The sequence below is a fragment of the Lynx canadensis genome, chromosome D4, assembly GCF_007474595.2.
Source record: "Lynx canadensis isolate LIC74 chromosome D4, mLynCan4.pri.v2, whole genome shotgun sequence".
NCBI lineage: Eukaryota > Metazoa > Chordata > Mammalia > Carnivora > Felidae > Lynx > Lynx canadensis.
In genome coordinates, this window is record NC_044315.2 from 32239576 (window position 1) to 32261009 (window position 21434).

The following is a 21434-nucleotide window of genomic DNA, read 5'->3' on the forward strand; positions in this document are numbered from 1 at the left end:
GTGCATATTTTTGAGTGGGTGTATTTGGACTCTAAGCCTGATAAGATAAAAAGGGTGTAACAAAGCCTTGCTTGGCAGTTGGACCTGGTACATAGTAGTCTAGCCTTGCAGCATCCCAGCTTTGCTACTGCTGAAGAAGAGCCACTGGCTCTTTTGGTATCCTAATGCTAATCGCCTAGACCTGACTCTAAGCTGAAACCTGATACTTTTGATAGGGCTGTTTCAACCCCACCCCTAGGTTTGCCAACGTAAAATCTGACAAAATTTCCCTGTTCAAAAATCAAAACCCAGATGCTGGGACAGTTGCAGATGGGACAGCCCAGATGTGGGCTACATTGTGGAAACATCTTGGATGCTGTCTATACCATCTGGGTCACAAACACCCAAAGAAAATGGCTTATTTCTAATGTTTGTTTATTTTTGAGAGAGGGAGAGAGAGAGAGAGAAAGAGAATGATTGGGGGAGGTGCAGAGAGAGAGAGGGAGACACAGAAACCGAAACAGGTTCCAGGCTCTGAGCTGTCAGCACGGAGCCTGATGCATGGCTCAAACTCACAGACTGCAAGATCATGACCTAAAAATGGCTTATTTCTGATGGGACCATCTGAAATTGAGCTACTGATCCACACCGTATCTCTGCTGCAGAGACTGATTGTGATCCTAACTTCTGATTCCTACAAAAGCTGCAAACTGGGCACATCATAGTGAGTGTGACCCCTCTACCCATTACTGACAGATGAAACCCTGGACCCCATCTCAGGGCTGTTTCACTGTTGTTGACTTGTTTTTGGCTTTCCAGATTGGTTGCATTTTGCAACAGTGATCTGATAGCCTGACTTCCCTCACCTTCCTCCAGGTACATACACCATGGTAAGGCAGTTTGATTATTTTTTATTTTTTTAATGTTTCTTATTTATGTTTTAGAGAGAGACAGAGACAGAGCATGAGTGGGGGAGAGGAAGAGAGAGAGGGAGACACAGAATCTGAAGCAGGTTCCAGGCTCTGGAGCTGTCAGCACAGAGCTCAACTCAGTGTTTGAACTCACAAGCCGTGAGATCATGACCTGAGCCGACAAAGGGAGTGATCTTTTCTAGGTTGCTCCTTAGATAAACAATCAGGACAAAAGGATGGGAAGTTATGTAAACTCATGAAAAAAATTGTTTTAATTCAAAATTTCATTCTAGACAATTCTGAATATGATGTCTTTCTGGTTCTTTCTAGTTAAATTATATAAAAATGATTTTGTGAAAATACTTTTGTGTTTCTTGCATACAACGCTTCCAGATGAAAGATCTAGATGAGAGTAGGGGGTGATTGAAAAAATGTTATGATTGCTAAAAAGGACACAACATAGTTTGTAATGATGAAGAAAAAAAAAATCCCAGCATCTGGGGTGTGGGGAGGGGGAAGGGCATTAATGATTTTTGCTTTTCAGAAGTGTTCCTGCAAGCTTTGCCCTCTTCCTAAAGGAAAACTCACTGTGTGCCTTTTCAAGCTGTAAGCACTTTGAATTCTCACTTGTTGAGCCTAGCCTCAAACCTGACTAGCACTGACCATGAGATGGCAGGGGGTGACCCCAATACCAGCACTTTCCTGCAAAATACCTACTGATGTCCACATGATTGAACTGATGTTATAGACATATAAAACTGTTTGGAACTGACTGACTCAAGTAGTCCCTCTTGAGACCATAGACTGAACTGCACAATTTGGACTAGACTAAGAACCTAGGGTGGGAGGCCCCATAGTGGAAGGCCACACTGGGTGCCCTGTTAACCTGTATTGCCTGGCTGATGTATGTCCTGCTGGGCATGCCGCAGGAGTGGAAAAACCCTTGCTTCTATGCATACCACATGCACCCTCTGAGACTGTACTTCTTGTCTGTGTGCCCTTGCCTATCATGCAATGCCTCAGCCCCGGAAGACTTTCAGGTCAGCTTCAATTTACTGGCTGTGCCTGAATTGATGCCTTGGGCCAAGTTAAAAAAAAATAAAAAGTTTTAAAAACAGAAACTCAAGGATGAAGCCATTTGGCTTTCTCAGATATATATATGGTTTATTTATTTCAACTGACTTAGTAAAGGACCCCTAAATTTAGGGCATAATTGAGATCAATATTGCAGGTTGCTCTCAAGGTCCTACTTGAGATACTTTTGCTGTAAAGATGCCTTGGCCAAGGGCCAAAGCCTGCTTATTCTTAGCAAGTCCTGCTTACAAGGTTGGCCTTAGGCTAGTTGTCTGAGAATTGTGATTTGGGAGGGTTCCCATTATTTGCAGAGCTGATAAGAATGACTTACTGTACCTAAAATGTCTGTGCAACCAATGTGGTTTATGCTGAATACCTACTTTCCTTCTGGGAATCTTTAGGCAGGGTGCCTACATGACCAGCCCCCAATAAAAACCTTGGGCATGGAGTGTCTAATGAGCTTCCCTCGTAGACAACATTTCATATGTGTTGTCACAACTTGTTGATGGCGGAAATAAGCATGTCCTGTGTGACTGTGCTGGGCAAGGACTTTTGGAAGCTTATGCGTGATTTCCTCCAGACTTTGCCCCATGTGCCTTTTCCATTTGCTGACTTTTTTTTTTGTATCCTTTCAAAAAAAGATACAAGTTTAGCTGTGAGTACAACTAACTACATGGTGAGTGTTTTCCATTCTCCTGGTGAGTCATTTGAATCTGGTGGGTAGTTTGGGTCTCCCCCACCCCAACAGGATTGTACTATGACATTGTAGTTGTGCAGCTCTAAAGAAAACTAATGAGGGGCGCCTGGGTGGCTCAGTCAGTTAAGTGTATGACTTTTGGTTTCAACTCAGGTCATGATCTTGCGGTTTGTGAGTTCAAGCCCCGCATTGGGCTATGCTCTGACAGTGTGGATCTTACTTGGGATTCTCTCTGTCTTTTTCTCTGTCCCTCCACTGTTCATGTTGCCTGTCCCTTTCTCCAAATATAAATAAACAAATGAGAAAAAATGAAAACTATGCATGGAAAAGGGAACTCTGCTCACTGGGTATAGATGTGAGTTGTGGTGCTTGCTCTAAAAACACCTCCCAGATGTTACGTTTTCATTGACTCATGACATTAGTCACTAGGCTTGCAGTATAGTCTGGGACATGGCAGTAGGAAAATTAGATGATCAAGTCTCAGACTTGGTGGGGACAAACATTATGGCAGAAGAATGCACAAGACCCATGCCTTCTGTTCACAACCCATGTGGATGCCTATGGGAAAGGACTGTTGGAGGATAAACAGAAATGCAATCAACAAGCTGATTTGGCCTGAACTTCCCAAGTAAGGACTGTAGCCACATGGATATACTATCACAGAGGGAATCGCAATCCATTTACAAGTCAAGACTAGGCGTGAAAATAAGCTGTTGTGATTTTAGCACCTGAGACCAAGGAAGCCTGGCACACATGCCCAAACTGCTAACTACACTCTTAAGTAGCAAGTGGAACTCAAGGACACATAATCTGGGGCACTGGTCTTGGCAAATGGACTATGTAATTAATCCTCTTATTCTTCGTCCCTCCCCACCCCCCGCTGCTTCCATGTCTACTTCCTGGGAAACTGGGGTACTGGGGTTTGTGAATATAAAAGAAGAGCCAGGGAGTGGAAGAATCTAACTTGGTGTTTTGTTTTGCTCCCAAACTAAGTTTCCTGGATTTGGACTGTTATGGATGATGATAATGATCATGGATATGGAATGACAACTCTAAAGTGCTCCTAGTCTGGCCCAGAGGATGGGAGGTGTTCTAGGGTGTTACATGTTGGACAAGAAAGAAACTGCTGAGCCACCTGGAAATGATTCTGGACATATGGTGTGAGTAAGACATGGGAGCACTGGTAAAAGGGTGACATTATTGCTGTGGGGACTAATACTGAGCATATGGCTATAGCAGCACAACAACAATCTTGGCTGCTGGGGAGACTTGGGGTTAGCCAGGAATAATTAATCTCTCTCAGTTCTTGTCTACAGAGCAGCTGGCCAATTTATTTTATTATTTTAAAAATATGTTTATTTATTTTGAGACAGTATGTTGCGTGTGTGCACATGAGCAGGGGAGGGGCAGAGAGAGAGAGAGAGAGAGAGAGAGGGAATCCCAAGAAGGTTCTGCACTGTCAGCACAGAGCCCCAGGAGGGGCTCTATCTCATGAACTATGAGATCATGACCTGAGCTGGAATCAAGAGTCAGACGCTTAACTGGCTAAGCCACCCAGGCACCCCATATCTGGCCAATTTAATGGAGATGGCCACTACCAGCCTCAACGTGATGGATGGCCAGTGGGAAATATTAATCTAAGAACTTTCAGAAACGTCCCAGTAGCTTCTGACTCCAGGAGTTAACAGTCTGCACTCAAGACAACAGAATAAGATCAACTTTCTGGACATTGATTGGATTTCCTTTAACCTCATCCTATTTACATACTATTGCACCTGCTCTGAATTTAACTGATTGTTGAATCTACATTGCCTATTAGGATATCTGGTGGGGTGGCCTATATTGTAAAAAGAGCTTGGTTGGTGATGTGAAAGGTTAGGAGGTAGAGTTATATGGTAACTGCTCCGTGCAAGTGTCCTTTTGTGTATTCATTCAGACAAGACCATAGACAAGGCTTATGCTCAGTTCATTTAAGTTTTGGTAGAGTGCCCCGTAACAGGAGAGAATGGCAGGCTTGTGAGGAACATGGCCATTTCTTACCCACCTCTTTATCTTCCCTTGAGGCTGTGATGAGACAATTTCTCATTACCTTCCAGGTTCTAGTGAGATATAAGTGTTTCTGCCTCGAAATTCCCCTCTTCCCCCTACTTTAGGGTAGATGTATGCTATAGGGTATAGACATATACTATAATACTCCAAACTGCTGAGTATGACATTGGCTTATCGGAAACAGAGCTCCCCATTGCCCATGTTGCATTGTTATCTGACGTCTTCTGTTTTGGCATCCGATGGGGCAAGGGACACAGTGAATTGGCACCTTTGCTGATCTTAGTATTGTTGTCTGTGTAAGAAACTACCTTATCTAAACAGGCTCATTTTTCTTTACCAGGTGAATCTCTCAGCCTTGCTTGACAGCAATCATGACAAATGCTCTGGACTCACCCATATGCACTTGTGTGAGAGAAAAGGTCCAAGGCCCAAGAGGTGTGGCCTGCTTCCTCCTCCCAATTCAGTTTAAAGACTAGTTATAGTTGAGTAATGTCAGAAAAGTGATTAGAATTAGTTTTGGTTTTTATTACTACAAAAAATTTGTATGTTTAAAAGTAAGGTGTGCTCATGATGACTTTTTAACAGACCAATTCTTGGTTCCAGTTTTTGAAACTGCCCACTGGTTTGTATCTGGAGAATAATCTGGGACATCTTAGTGTTTAACTTTTCTTTTTTGGCAGTGTGTCCGGTGTCTTGTTGTCGTTTTTAAATCTTGTTTTTTCATTCATTAACCAGTGAGCAGACTTAGAGGACAGATTGATTCTACTTCCTAGATTTAGTTTAGAAAACATAGGCTTCACCTGATGCTCTTAAGAAAGCATATTGCAAATGCCTCATTTAATAACATACTCTACTTTTTGAAATTTGCCTTTTCTCTCCACCCTTGAATAGGTCCAGTATTTGATGAAACTCATGAAAGTGAGTGGAACCTGACTTGTCCCTCTTTTCTAGGATACAATGCATATATGATTGTGACTTTTATTTTATTTTATTTTTTTTTTAAATTTTTTTTTCCAACGTTTATTTATTTTTGGGACAGAGAGAGACAGAGCATGAACGGGGGAGAGGCAGAGAGAGAGGGAGACACAGAATCGGAAACAGGCTCCAGGCTCTGAGCCATCAGCCCAGAGCCCGACGCGGGGCTCGAACTCACGGACCGCGAGATCGTGACCTGACTGAAGTCGGACGCTTAACCGACTGCGCCACCCAGGCGCCCCTGATTGTGACTTTTAAAGTAATTTGTTTGCTATTTCCTTATTTATTTGAAGTTAATTTCTAACTTTTTAAATTTATAATGAAGAAAAATATTACATCTTTTGAAATATACTCAAGGAATTGAGTTTGTAATTTGAACAATTTTCATTGTTGGTGCCCTTGAGTGGCTGAGTGGGTTGTGAGCCCAACTCTTGATTTCAGCTCAGGTTGTGATCTAATGTTTGTGAGACTGAGCCCTGCGTTGGGCTCTGCGCTGACAGCATGGAGCCTGCTTGGGATTCTCTCTCTCCTCAGCTCCCTGCCCCTCCCCCACTCACTTTCTCTCAAAAATCAATAAACTTAAAAAAAATAAAGAATTTTATCCTATTAAAAAAAATGTTTGGTGGCACCTGGGTAGCTCAGTTGGTTAAGCGTCCAAGTCTTGATTTTGGCTAAGGTCCTGATCTTGTTTTGTGAGTTCAAGACCTGCACGGGGCCCTGAACAGGCAGCACAGAGCCTGATTGGGATTCTCTCTCTCCCTCTGTCTCTCTGCCCCATTCTCACTCATGATGTCTTTGTCTCTCTCAAAATAAATACATAAAACTTAAAAAAATTTTTTTAAAGTTTCATTGTCAAAAAAAAGTAAGTGTAGCAACCATTCTATAGTTCCAATATGTAAGTGTATGCATATATATGTATATTAGAATTCTGGGAGAACACAGAAGAAACTAGTAATAGAGGTGAAGGAATTGATTGGTGATGTTGAAATGGGAACTGGGTACACATAGCAAGACTGTAGAGTTCAGAGGAAACAACCAGACTATATATTGCCCATGTATATCATTTTTTTTTAATTTTTTAACGTTTATTTATTTTTGAGACAGAGAGAGGCAGAGCATGAACGGGGGAGGGTCAGAGAGAGAGAGGGAGACACAGAATCTGAAACAGGCTCCAGGCCCTGAGCAGTCAGCACAGAGCCCGACGCGGGGCTCGAACTCATGGACCGCAAGATCATGACCTGAGCCGAAGTCGGACGGTTAACCGACTGAGCCACCCAGGCGCCCCTCCATGTATATCATTTTATAGTTTTTAACATGATAATACCTGTTGAATACTTAATTTAAAATTAAAATAGATTATATTATTTTTATAATTTGATAAATATCTATTTCCTTAGAAAGTTTTGAGAATTTCTTTATGATGGCTCATCTAAATAAGTTTGTAAGATAGCATTCAAGTTAATTAAGAAGGCATCAGACCAATTTATTTATTTATTTTTATTTAAAATTCTTTTTTTCATTTTTAGATAGCATGAGATAGAAAGTAGGCAGAGGGGGAGAGAGAGAGAGAGACTTTTTTTTTTTTTAATATTTATTTTTGAGAGAGGGCATGCACGCATTAGCGGGGAATGGGCAGAGAGAGGGGGACAGAGGATCCAAAGCAGGCTCTGCTCTGGCAGCAGCAAGTTCAATGTCAATGTCGGATGTTCAACAGACTGAATGTCCTGGTGACCAAAGAGAGAGAGACAGAGAGAGAAAAGAAAGAGAGAGAGAGAGAGAGAGAGAGAGAGAGATAATCTTCAGCAGGCTGCACACTAAGCGTGGAGCCCACCACTCTAGGATCATGACCTGAGATGAAATCTAGAATTAGACACTCAACCAACTGAGCCACCCAGGTATCCCTACACCAGTTTATAACAAGTACAAGTAATGTAATATGAACATGGGCCTTAACTAAATACAGCTCACTTGGTTTGGGAGCATAATTTGTTCCAGAAACAGTCTTATAATCCAAAGCACTTGTATATTAATGTGAATTTCCCCATAAGAAATAATGAAAACTCAGATTCGTTTCACAACCCAAAAATATTCATATAAAATTATTATAATATTGTCATATAACATAAAATGATAAAGAAAATACAAAATATAAAGAAAAATAAACAAATTAACCTGCACTTATGTTTGAAAACCTTTGTGGCTGGTGTGAGAGAGACTAGAGAGAGGAGGGTAATTATGTAGGACAACTTTCACTATCACTGAAGGAATCATTGCTATCTATTGGGTCAATGGATCTTTTTCTTTTTGTACAACTTTAACAAGGAACCTATCCAATAACACTTGCTTTGGCTCCTTTTGAGGATTTTGCAGAAATGTGACATTGCATTGTCGTTAAACAGATTCATCGCTTGCACTGTTACAGCCTTATTGGGTAGTGCTTTTCTACAAAATTTTGCACTGTTTCCCACATTTTACACATCTCCCTAATCTCATTTGAAGTGAGGGATTCCTCCACCTTTATCTCCTCCTCTGCAGATGAGATCTCCTCTGTAACCTCTTGCTGTTGCTCGCAATGCAGATCCATCAGTTTGTTGGTGGTCAGCTCCTGGCCATGTTCCTCCACCAGCTTTTCAATGTTGTCCTCATTCACCTCCAGTCCCATGGTCTTCCCCAAGGACACAATTTCATTGACAACTGGCAGCTCCTGTTCATGAGCAAGCCCCTCTAAGTTATGTCCAAGAATGCAATCAGGCCAGTTTTCTCCAAGCAGAATTCAGGGTTCTCTTGGTGACCCCATCCTAGGTTTTATCAGTGAACTTGAGGCAGTTTCTAATATGGAAATAATTTTTCCAAAACCCTTGGAGGGTAAGGTTTTTTTCCTTCAGTCACCTCGAAGAATCGCTGAAATAGTGCTTTGTTTTAAAGCTTTTTGAAACTCAAAATGACCTGCTGATCCATGGGCTGGAGGATTGGAGTGATGTTGGGAGGAAGGAATTTGAGCTTAATGAGCTCGAATTCCTCCAGTAAGTCAGCCTCAAAGCCTGGAGGATGAGCAAGAGCATTATCCATAACCAGCAAGGCTTTGAGTGGCCGACTCTTTTCTAAAAGCTATTTCTTCCCTGCAGGATCGAAGACCTCATTGATCCACTTAACAAACAAGATATGAGTAACCCAAGCTTTGCTGTTGGACCTCCACATAACGTTTAACTGGCTCTTCTGCACCTTGCATTTCTTGAAGGCTCATGGATTCCCGGAATGATACACAAGCAAAGGCTTGACTTTGAAATCCCCACTTGCATTAGCATAACACATGAGGGTGAGATGGTCTTTCATGGATTTGTGACCGAGCATTGCATTCTCTTCTTCTGTAATGTAGGTCCTCTTTGGTATCTTTTTCCCAAAAAGCCCCACCTCATCACAGTTAAAAACTTGCTCTGGCAGGTAACATTCAGAAACCATGATCTTTTGGAACTTAGGAGTGAATGCCTCAGCTGCTTAGTGTCCGAACTCGCAGCCTCTCTGTGCCTCACAACACTATGGATGCCACTTCTCCTCTTAAAGTTATCAAACCATCCTGTTTGCCTTGAAGACTTCTTCATTTTCTGTTGCTGTACGTGGCAGTTTACTTATGAGGTTGCTGTATCAGGCCTTGGCCTTCTTGCAGATAAATTTCTCGGTCACAGTATCACCTGCTAGTTACTTCTTGTTTATCCAAACCAGAAGCAACTTTTCTATATCTTCCAGAACATATGGCCATTGCTTTGATATTCTTGTGACTCCTTTTGCTGCATCTAGCCCCCTTATTTCTTCTTTCTTCTTCAATACTGTGCAAATGGTCAATATAGACTTATAAAATCTTGCAATTTCAGCCACTCACATACCTTGTTCATATTTCTCAATGATTTCACTAACTTCCACCATAATCATCTTCTTACTGCCTTTCTTTTCAACCTTTTTCTACATGGGGGTCATTGTATACATTCACATGGATGTTGACTACAGTACAGTATTAATAAACTCTTGTCATATACTGCATTTAATGGAACTGGCAATAAGGCAGCAGAGGAAAGGGTCTGTATCTGGAGGCAGCCTGGCCTAGAATGAAAAAAAAACATTCCTAAGCTTACTCCTGTATGGAAAAGCAAAGGACTGTCCATAGGTGCTTTGAAGTGACAAAAAATACTCTAGTGCCAGTTATAGGCACCTTCCAATGTTCTGAAAAATCACTGATTTCTGCCAAACACCGTGGCCTGAGACAAAGCATCTGAGCATGGGAGACGATAACCCACAATTCCACAGAAAGAGAGAGAGAGAATCATTGGCTCAGTTGTGATCATGTGACGTTTGGCATCACGTACTACCTGTATTGTAAGACATCGCTCATTTATCAAGTTAAAATTTATTAGAAACATTTCCTTGTGTCTTGCAGAACACTCACAGACAAGTTGCTCTCAATCCAAGGTTCTACTGTACTTCGATCTTTGGTCCGGTCCAGAGATAAAATTTTGAAAGAAGTGCATTGCCCTGAATTGCAGACCCAAGAATAGCTTGGTCATGAGGGCTAGGGCAGAGTGAGAGAGGGAAGAAAGGTAGGTGACAAGGTCAGAGAGACAATGGAATGGTCCCTTGCCTATAGCCTATGTTGATAGAAGTAGTTCCTTTGAAGCACCAACTTCAGACTGCAAAGTCCTTCCATGCTATAGACTCCTTCTACCTAAACCCTGTGGATACTAGACTCTTACCCAAGAACAAGGGGTAAGAGGCTGCACACTGTGGGTTATAATTTCCATTTGAAATTAAGATATATACTTTAGTGTGGCCTAACTTATTTTGCTCCCTGTAGAATCTAGCTAATGAAAGAGTTTTCTCACCAATTACTTCATGACTACTTGCTCATTCAGGACACATAGCTCCCCTTCTACCACCAACATTCTTCTATGTCAACCAAGTCAATGTGAAAGAAGACCATTTGAAGGTTGCAGAAATTCATTCAAGGTCTTTGGGATTGGGTACTAGTCAGAGGTCACACTGAGGAGAGCACTAAACACATCCCAGACATGTGAGGAATGATCCTGGTGCTTTCAGGAGCAGGCAGCCTAAGGCTGTGGCTCATATAGTTATTATAGTTATGAGCCACTGAAAAGCTCATGGAGACAGTGATTAATCCAATATTGCTATTTATCTATAAAACTCAATTTTTCAGATACAAGGATAAGGCTTGTGTTGTGACTTTTCCTTCTGGCCCTCATTCATCATCCTTCATTTGTTGGCAACCATTTATTGAACACTTAATAGATGGCAGGTATTATGCTAAGCACTCAACTTGCCTTATTAAGTCATCATAAGCTGCTATTATTATTATCCCCATTCTACAGAGAAGAAAACTGAGGTTCACAGAAAGTCTATATGATCAAGTTTCCACAATTCACAAGGAGTAGAACTGGGACATGAACCCAGGTATGTCTGACATCAGGTCTATTATTTTAATCAGTCTTCTTTACTACAAGAAATTACAAAGGAACTTCAAAGGAGCTCATAATTTGACAGAAAATTTAAGAGAGGCCCAAGTAAGATATAATTATGAGGCCTGGCCTCCATTTCACTCATGTTGGCATGTACATCTTTGGGGCAGGCCCACCTGCAGTAGGAACTCAAACATTTTGTGTTGAGAAGAAATGATACACATTGGTACCAGCATTCTTAGGACTTGCTATGTTCACCTCTGTGAATTTGGTGAATGTATCATAATGCAAAGGCCATTGGGAAAGCCAGAATAGGGGCTCAGGAAAAGCAGGACACCAAGGTCAAATGGAGAGATTCTAGAAATAATCTGCAGATGTATTGACACAGATTTGGTCCTTGTGTAGATTTGAATGCTGTCTTTTTTCCCCCCTCTCTTTCAAAGCATTTATTGGTCTAAGAACTTAGGATCAATCACAGGTAGCCCCATTCCAGGCAGCCTGAATGCTCATCATTTCTCTCCTCTGCTTCCATTTTATGTCCATGCTATGCCTGGATGTCTGTTTCCTGCCTTCCCAATGTATTACAATTCTTCTATCTTACAATGACTATACATAAAGTTTCTATTTCTGAAAAATAAAGTAAGCCATTTTCAAAAATAAAAACAGTAGCTGATGCTACCCCCTCCCCCCATGAACAGTCTTTAGAGGCATACAGACCTGGGTTCAATCCTGGATTTTGCTGCTTCCTATCAGGAAACTTGCCAAGTTTATTTATCCTCTCTAAGATTCAGTTACTACTCCTGATAAATGGGTATTGTAAGTAAGAAAGTTCTAAACAGTAAAAATGATATGAAATTAAATCATGTATGTAAACCACCTAGCTCAATAACTGCCATATATATATGTCTATCCACATATATTTACATATATATGTGTGTATGTATATACATACATTCCTTAATATATTTCACTTTCTTCCTTTTTACTACTCAGCCAAATTGAGATAATCCTCTCTTTTACATCTGATAAAACCTCACATGTCTCACTTTCTACCTGCCCTGTGGTATTTCTGTAGTTGTCTTATTTTCTCTTCAGGACTACAATATCCTTAAGGAGAGAGGATTGCTTAGAATGTGTGACCCATTTCCCACTCCCTTACTTCTACCTCCCTTATCCTGCATTTATACAAAGTTCTTTATACACAGTATGTTCTTGTTAAAGACTTCTTCAAAACATGGTTAACATAAAAGAGAGGAAAGAAAAAATGAAAAGATAAAAGACAGTTGCATTAAAAAATTGATTGAAGTCATCAAAATGATTCAGATTCTTAACTAATACATTCTCTCTCCCAAATTGCAGTGATAAAATATAGCATATAGCTTTTTTTTTTAAAGTTTATTTTGAGAGAGAGAGTGTGTGCGGCAGAGAGGGAGAGAGAGAGAATCCCAAGCAGGCTTTGCACCTTCAGCAGAGAGCCCGATGTGGGACTCAAAGTCGTGAACCATGAGATCATGACGATGATGATATCATGACCCCAGCCGAAGTCAGATGCTTTAAATGACTGAGCCACCCAGGTGCGCCCCCCTCCTTCCGGTTTTTTAAGAAAGTAAAAACTACTGCAGAAATGGATCTGGCTGTATGGCTTTCAGTGATTGGTGTTTATTTGTTTCTTTTCTCCCCCCATTGAAACCCTCCTAGGTACTTGCCCCCACCTTTTTGATGTTTATTTATTATTTTTGAGAGACAGAGCATGAGTGGAGGAGGGGCAGAGAGGGAGGAAGACACAGAATCCAAAGCATGCTCCAGGTTCTGAGCTGTCAACACAGAGCTCAAACCCATGAACCATGAGATGGTGACCTGAGCTGAAGTCAGATGCTTAACGAACTGAGCCACCCAGTCTCCCCAGTACTTGCCTCTTCTAATTTGGCTACCTCGCAGTGAGGTTTCCAAATATCTCAAGTACCAAAATATCTCAACTCTCACCTACGAAGAGGAAATCGGGATTCTGTGTCAACTGAGTAGGCTGCAGGATTGTAGAAAAAAACCCTAATTAATTTGTGACCCAGAAAATCCTGTCTAAAATCTGCCATCTAGTGTGGGCTTTACAGAATTACGTGTTATTGGACACATTAATCCTATGGTTAATTCTTTTTCCCTATGGATATGAAGTTTGAAATTTTAAATTGTCAAACAAAATGATCAAAAATAGCATTAAATTTGGATTCCCATTTGGTTTTAATTATAGTTGTATGTAGAGATAGAGACAGAGATAGAGATACTAGATAGATATATTGATATGCCAAACAGAGCTCTTGATCAGCATGGTAATGTGGTACAGGAAACCTTTAAATATAAAAATTACCTACTAATGAATTTTTATAACTGGTAATAAAAACAAGGAAACACATTCCCCTTGTTTTCCTTATTACTGGTAAATGTCATCCCTGATCGGAAAGTGTGAGTTTGTTGAGTACATTCTATTGTTCTAGGCTCTTTACCTACCTACTTTAATTTCATTTAAACCTCATCTTTTGCTTTTTGAGTTAAAATATTACAATACCCATTTTACATATAAGAAAATTGACACCTAAAAGATGAAGTAATTGGTCTTCTATCACAGCTGGTTAGTAAAAGCAGGATTTGTACACATTGCTGTTAACTCATGCTCATGCTCTTTCATCTACTCCATAATGCCTGTTACAGTTTTTGAAATATTGAAAATAGTGTACAAACCTCCACTATGTAGCAGTAAACCCCTCTTTCATTTCTGATATTGGTAATTCATGAGTTCTCTCTTTTTTCTTTTTCAATCTTGCTATAAATTTATCAATTTTTTTTTATCTTTTCAAAGAACTACTTTTGGTTATATTGATTTTCTGTTTTCAATATTATTTCTGCTCTTGTCCCTTCTTTTCTTCTGATTGCTTTGGGTTTATTTTGTTCTTTTTCTGTTTTTCTTTTTTTAAGTTTCTTAAGTCTTAAGGTTTAAGGCTTAAGTATTAAGGCTTTCTTTTTTTTTTTTTCTAATATAGGCATTTAATGCTATAAAATCTCCCCTAAACACTGCTTTAAGTGCATTCTACAAATTTTGTCATATATTTTCATTTTCCTTTAGTTTAAAACACTTTCCAGTTTCACTCAAATTTCATTTTCATCCAAATTAAAATCTTTTTTAATTTGAAATTTCCTTGATGTATGAACTATTTAGAAGTATGTTGTTTAATGTCCAAGTGTTTAGAGATTTTTCTGTTATCTTTCTGTTACCAATTTCTATTTTAATTCCATTATGATCAGAGAATATAGTTTCAATGATTATTTTTTTAATGTCTGTTTATTTTGTGTGAGAGAGAGAGCGTGTGCATGAGTTGGGGAGGGGCGAGAGAGGAAAAGAGAGAATCCCAAGCAGGCTCCATGCTGTCAGTACAGAGCCCAATGTGGGGCTCAATCCGTGAGATCATGACCATGATCTCATGTGATCACAAACCGTGAGATCATTTCCTGAGCCAAATTAAGAGTCAGATGCTTAACTGACTGAGCCACCTAGGCACTCCAGTTTGAATGATCCTAATCCCTTTACATTTATTAAGATTTGGGGCAGGGAAGTTGTGGGGGGAAATTTATTAACATTTTTTTAATGTTTATTTATCAAGAGAGAGAGAGAGCATGAGGGAGGGGCAGAGAGAGGAGAGGGAGAATCCCAAGTAGGCTCCATGCTATCAGGGTAGAGCCCAACAGCAGGCTTAATCCCATGAACCATGAGATCACGACCTGAGCAGAGATCAAGAGTTCAACTCTTTTTTTTTTTAATTTATTTTTGGCAGAAGAGAGAGAGACAGAGCATGAGTGGGGGAGGGGCAGATAGAGGGAGACACAGAATCTGAAGCAGACTCCAGGCTCTGAGCAGTCAGCACAGAACCTGATGTGGGGCTCGAACTCACGGATGGTGAGATCATGACCTGAGCCGAAGTCGGACGCTCAACCGACTGAGCCACCCAGGCACCCCAAGAGTTCAAGTCTTAACCCACTGAGACACCTAGGCGCCCGTAAGATTTGTTTTTATCACATACACACACACACACATACACACACACATACACAGACACACACACATTTGTTTTATCACAAATCTTTGATGGATGTTTCATGTACACTTGAAAAGAAAATGTACCCTGCTGTTGTTGGATAGAGTATTCTGTAAATGTCAATTAAATCCAGGTTAATGGTGTTCAGTCCTTCAGTGTCCCTGCTGAACATCTGTCTACTGGTTCTATCAACAAGATAGGAATGTTGACATTTCCATCTATAGTTGTGTGTTTTTCTATTTTTCCTTTCACTTTTTTTAGTTTTTACTTCATATATTTTGAAGCTTTGTTGTTAGATGCACCCACATTTAGGATTTTTATGTCTTCCTTATGAATTGAGTCTTTTATCATTATGTAATGTTCCTTAGTGGTACCTAGCTTCTGAAATGACTCCTAACGATTCCCAACTCCTGTTACTTGCACCTGTATGTAATCGTCGCCTCTTGAATATAGGCTGGACCTGGTGACTCACTTTTAATGAACAGAGTATGGCAAAAAAATGATGAGCCATCTCTTCCAAGATTAGTTTTATAAATTATTGTGACTTTTTTTTTTTTTGCTTGCACTTTCTCTCTGGGTTTTGTTTTGTTTTGTTTGTTTTTGTTTTGTGCCCTTACTCTGATGATGACATACCGTGAGCAACCTTATGGAAAGGCCCATATGGCAAGGAGCTGAGTGTGGCTGGCCTCTGGCAAACAGCCAGTGAGGAACTGAGGCCCTCACTCTAACAGCCTGGGAACAACTGAATCCTGCCAACAACATCATGAGTGGGTTTGGAAGCAGATCCTTCTTTGGTTAAGGCTTCAGGTGAGACCACAGCCCTAGCTGACCTTTGATTGCAGCCTTGCTAGAGACCCTGAAGCACAAAATTTAGCTAAGCCATAAGGAGATTCCTGACCAACAGTAACTGTAAGATAATAAATGTGTGTTATGGACCACTTGGGTGACTCAGATGGTTAAACATCTGACTCTTGATTTTGGCTCAGGTCATGATCTCACAGTTGTGAGATGAAGCCTTGCATCTGGCGCTGAGCTGAGCGTGGATCCTGCTTAAGGTTTTCTCCCTCTCCCTCTGCCCCTCCCCTGCTTGTACTTGCTCTCTCTTTAAAAAAAAAAAAGAAATAAAATAAAAGTGTGTTGTTTTAGGTCACTAAATTTGGGGGTACTTCATTATATAGCAATAAGTAACTAATATACCTACCTGGTAATTTTCTTTGCTCTGAAGTCTACTTTGCCTTTAATATAGCTGTTCCAGCCTCCTTTTCTATTAGAGTTTACATTTCCCCCCACCCTTTAAATTTTGACATATCTATATCATTATATTTGAAGTGACTTTCTAGTAGACAGCATATAGCTGGGTCATGTTTTTTAATTTATTCTGACAATCTCTTTTAATTGATGTGTATAGAGCATTTAGAGTTGTATGATTATTGATATTTAAATTGCAATTCCTTATCATCATTTTATTATTTGTTCTCTCTTTATTTTCTCTGTTTTTCATTCCTTGGTTATCCCTTCCCTACTATCATCTGGAAAATTAGAACAGTTTTTGGTATTCCATTTTAATTTATTGATTGCATTTTAGCTGTATCTTTTTGTATAGTTTTGTGGAGAAGTTGCTCCAGAGATTTTGATGTACATACTTAACTTTTCGGTTTCCTTAGAATCAGTATTTTATCATTCAAATGGACCCACCATTTAGGTTCTTTTACCTTTCTTCTTTTATGTTATAGTTATCTTATATATTACATCTATGTATATTGAAAACTCATTAAAACAATGTTTTAATTTTTGTTTTCAACCATAAAAAATATTTTAAACAAATAAAAAATAATCTATTCTATTTATACTTATGTTATTCTTCCTTCCTTTCTGATGTTCCCAGTTTCCCTCTGACATTCGTTTCCTAATATCTGAACTTCCTTTAGAAATTTTTAAGAGCAGTTTTTTTCAACAAATTCTCTTAGTTTCCTTTTATCTGAGTATGTCTTTATTTCATCTCCATTCCTGAAGGATGTTTTCACTTGATACAGAATTCTGAGTTATCATCTCTTCTGTTTTTTTCTCTTTTTGGCACTTTAAACTTCTAAAATGAGTTTTTTAATGTTTATTTATTTTTGAGAGAGAGAGAGAGCAACTGGGGGGGGGGGCACAGAGAGAGGGAGACAGAGGATCCCAAGCAGGCTCTGTGCTGTCAGCACAGAGACCAATGCTGGGCTCAAACTCACAAACCATGAGATCGTAACCTGAGCCAAAGTCAGATGCTTAACCAACTGAACCCCCAGGCACCCCTCTTTTTGGCACTTTAGCCCTGGGTGTCATATTTAGGAGATGAATCACTGGGTTTTACTCCTGAAGCCAAGACTATACTGTGTTAACTAACTTGAATTTAAATTAAAAAAAAATCTTATACTCCTTCTGCCTCCACAGTCATTTGAATCTTTGTCTATCTATTTATTAGTAATACATTGTTAGTCTCTGGCTATCTTCAAGATTGTCTTGGGGCACCTGGGTGGCTCAGTCAGTTGAGTGTCCGATTTCGGTTCAGGAAATGATTTCAACAGTCTGTGAGTTTAAGCCCCACGTCAGGCTCTATGCTGACAGCTCAGAACCTGGAGCCTGCTTCAGATTCTGTGTCTACCTCTCTCTGTGCCCCCCCCCCCCCCCCCCCCCACTCACGCTCTGTCTGTCTGTCTTTCTCTCAAAAATAAACTTAAAAAAATATTGTCTTTAGTTTTCAGCAATTTGATTGTAGCATATTTAATTCATGTTCATTTGTATTTTTAAAAAGAATTTTTAACGTTTGTTTATTTTTGAGACAGAGAGAGACAAGCATGAATGGGGGAGGGTCAGAGAGAGAGGAAGACACAGAATCTGACACAGGCTCCAGGCTCTGAGCTGTCAGCACAGAGCCCAACGTGGGGCTGGAACTCATGGACTGCCAGATCATGACCTGAGCCGAAGTTGGACGCCTAACTGACTGAGCCACCCAGGCGCCCCTCATTTGTGTTTTTTGTTTAGGGTTTGTTGACATTGAATCTGTAAGTTGTCGTCTTTTGCCAAATTTGGTAATTTTTTAGAAAAAAAATATATAGTAACACAGTTTTTCTCCTCTTTTTCTGAAACTCCAATGATGTGAATGTTAGTCCTTTTTGTACTGTTCATGGACCCATGAGGTTCTGTTCACTTTTGGCTGAGAAGGGATTTCTTTTTTCTCTGTTGTTCAATTAGGATAATTTCTATTGATCTGTCCTCAAGTTCATTGGCTCTTTCCTCTGTCACTTACATGCTTCTGTAAGGTGTTTTTGTTTACTTGTTTAGTTTTTGTATTTTCAGTTCAAATTTTTAAATGTTTTACCTAATTTGTTTAAAGAATAGTACTATCTGGGAATGCAAGCTGGTGAACCCACTTTGGAAAACAGTATGGAGATTCCTCAAAAAACTAAAATAGAACTACCCTATGACCCAGCAGTTGCACTACTAGGCATTTATCCATAGGATACAGGTGTGCTGTTTCGAAGGGACACATGCACCCCATGTTTGTAGCAGCACTATCAACAATAGCCAAAGTATGGAAAGAGCCCAAATGTCCATCGATGGATGTATGGATAAAGAAGATGTGGTATATATACACACAATGGAGTATTACTCAGCAATCAAAAAAATGAAATCATGCCATTTGCAACTATGTGGATGGAACTGGAGGGTATTATGCTAAGTGAAATTAGTCAGAGAAAGACAAAAATCATATGACTTCACTAATATGAGGACTTTAAGAGACAAAACAGATAAACATAAGGGAAGGAAACAAAAATAACATAAAAACAGGGAGGGGGACAAAACAGAAGAGACTCACAAATATGAAGAACAAACTGAGGGGTTGCGGGAGGGAAGATGGGCTAAATGGGTAAGGGGCACTGAGGAATCTACTCCTGAAATCATTGTTGATATGCTAACCAATTTGGATGTAAATTTAAAAAAAAATTACAAATTAAAAAAAAAAGAATAGTACTATCTTCTAGTATATTTGTTTTCCAATTTCTCTTTTTCCCTATGTCTCATGACCCATTTTCACTGCCCCAGCTGGGTAGATGCACAGTTGTCTGCCAGCCACAGCTGGCGTTAGCTATGGTAAACTATGTGCTCAAGTGAGATATCAAATCCAGTAAAGAATTTACCACAAGTTTTCTCTACTTTATGTAAATTTTCGCCTCTTCTGCAATGTCTGTCCAGATATGTTTCTTCTCAAAGTTTAAATCTATTTTCTGAGATGTTTGAATATATACATCTCATTAGGGCAGTTTAAATTTGGGGGGAAGATGCTTTAGTTTTACTTCAAAGTTCATTATACACTATCAGAAGCCTTAATTTTTATCCTTTTGATAAATTATAGTTATTTTATATTTGAATGTTTGGGCTGTTGCCCTCTGGCTAAGAGGGTGGCTGGGAAATGACTGCTTCTCAAGATAACCTGCGAAAAGTATCCTCTTCATCTTTTTTTAACTTTTTTAATGGAGATATAAGTGGCATATAACATTGTATAAGTTTAGGGTGTATAATGTGTTACGCAACATAATTATATATATATATATATATATATATATATATATATATATAATCTGAAGCATATATATATATACCTCTTAAATGTTCTCACCACTATATATATATATAGTGGTGAGAACATTTAAGAGGTAGTCTCTTAGCAACTTTCAAGTTATAATACAATATTGTTAACTATAATCATGATACCGTGTATTAGATCGTTAGAACTTACTCATCTTCTAATTGCTGAGCTTGTTCCCTTGGACTAACATCTCCCCAATTCCCTCACTCTCTTTCCAAATCCTCCCCCCGAAATTTTCTATTTTGTGTCTGTTTATATTTTCTATTTCTTTGCTAAGAGTTTCTACCTTTCCATTCATTTCAAGAGTGTTTGCCCTTACTTCTTGGCAAACTTTTTAATAATAGCTGCTTTACAGTCATTGTCAGGTAATTCTAATATGTATACAGTCTCAGTTTTGGCATATATCCATTGTCATTTCCCATGTAAAAACCAAGATTTTCAGGGTTCTTCTTATGTCAAGTAAGTTTACTTTGTATCTGAGAGATTTTGAACTTTAATACTGAGACTCTGTGTGTTATTTGAATCCTATAGACTATGTTGATATTTTTGCTTTAGCAGGCCTGGGGGGAATATAATTGTGGGGGCAGGGAGGGGCAGGTGGATGATAAACCCAACTCAGTTCTCTGGTACTGATTTCTGTTCTTCTGCAATTCCAGCTATTATTTACTTTTCATTGTCTTCAGACTATTCCACACATTCTATCTAGGTTTTTTAGCTGGATCAGGGGAAGAGAAATAGTAGAGTTCAGTTACTACTTTTTACCCTGAACCTGAACTCACTGTGTCTTTTTTTTTTACAGATAAACTTGATGCAAATTTTCTGAACATCTATTACCACAAGGAATGACCAATAGTGTTAATATTTTTTTGTCTTAAACCCAATCCTACATCATTAATTGTGTGAAATAAAGCCACCATAGAAACTCCCATATCATAGAGTATCATGGGGACTTAATTTTTTCTAATTACTGATGTGATATGTGTGGGGTTCAGAGATTTTGAAAAATATAGCCAATATGTAAAAGGAGCCATTGCTAAAATTTGGTTATAGAGTTTCTAAGATTTTGTTCTTTGTTTATATGTACAGATTTTAAGCAAATGTAGAAACATATTGCTTTGTTACTTTTTCTTTAACATAATAATACTGTATATTGACCAGTGTTTTCTGTGACAATAAATACTAATGTTTAATGTTTTTATTTATTTTTGAGAGAGAGAGAGAGAGAGAGAGAGAGAGAGAGAGAGAGAGAGAGACTGAGCACAAGCAGGGGAGGGGCAGAGACAGAGGGACACACAGAATCCGAAGCAGGCTCCAGGCTCCGAGCTGTCAGCACAGAGCCTGATGTGGGGCTTGAACCACAAACCATGAGATCATGACCTGAGCCGAAGTCAGACGCCCAACCAACTGAGCCACCCAGCGCCCCCCCCCCCTTTTTAAGTAGGCTCCATGCCCAGCATACGGTTTGAACTCATATCCCTGAGATCAAGAGCAGATGCTCTATTGATTGAGCCAGCGATGTGCCCCAGATTTATCATTTTTGACATTGTGCCATATTTGCCTTATGTCTCTCTCCCTTTC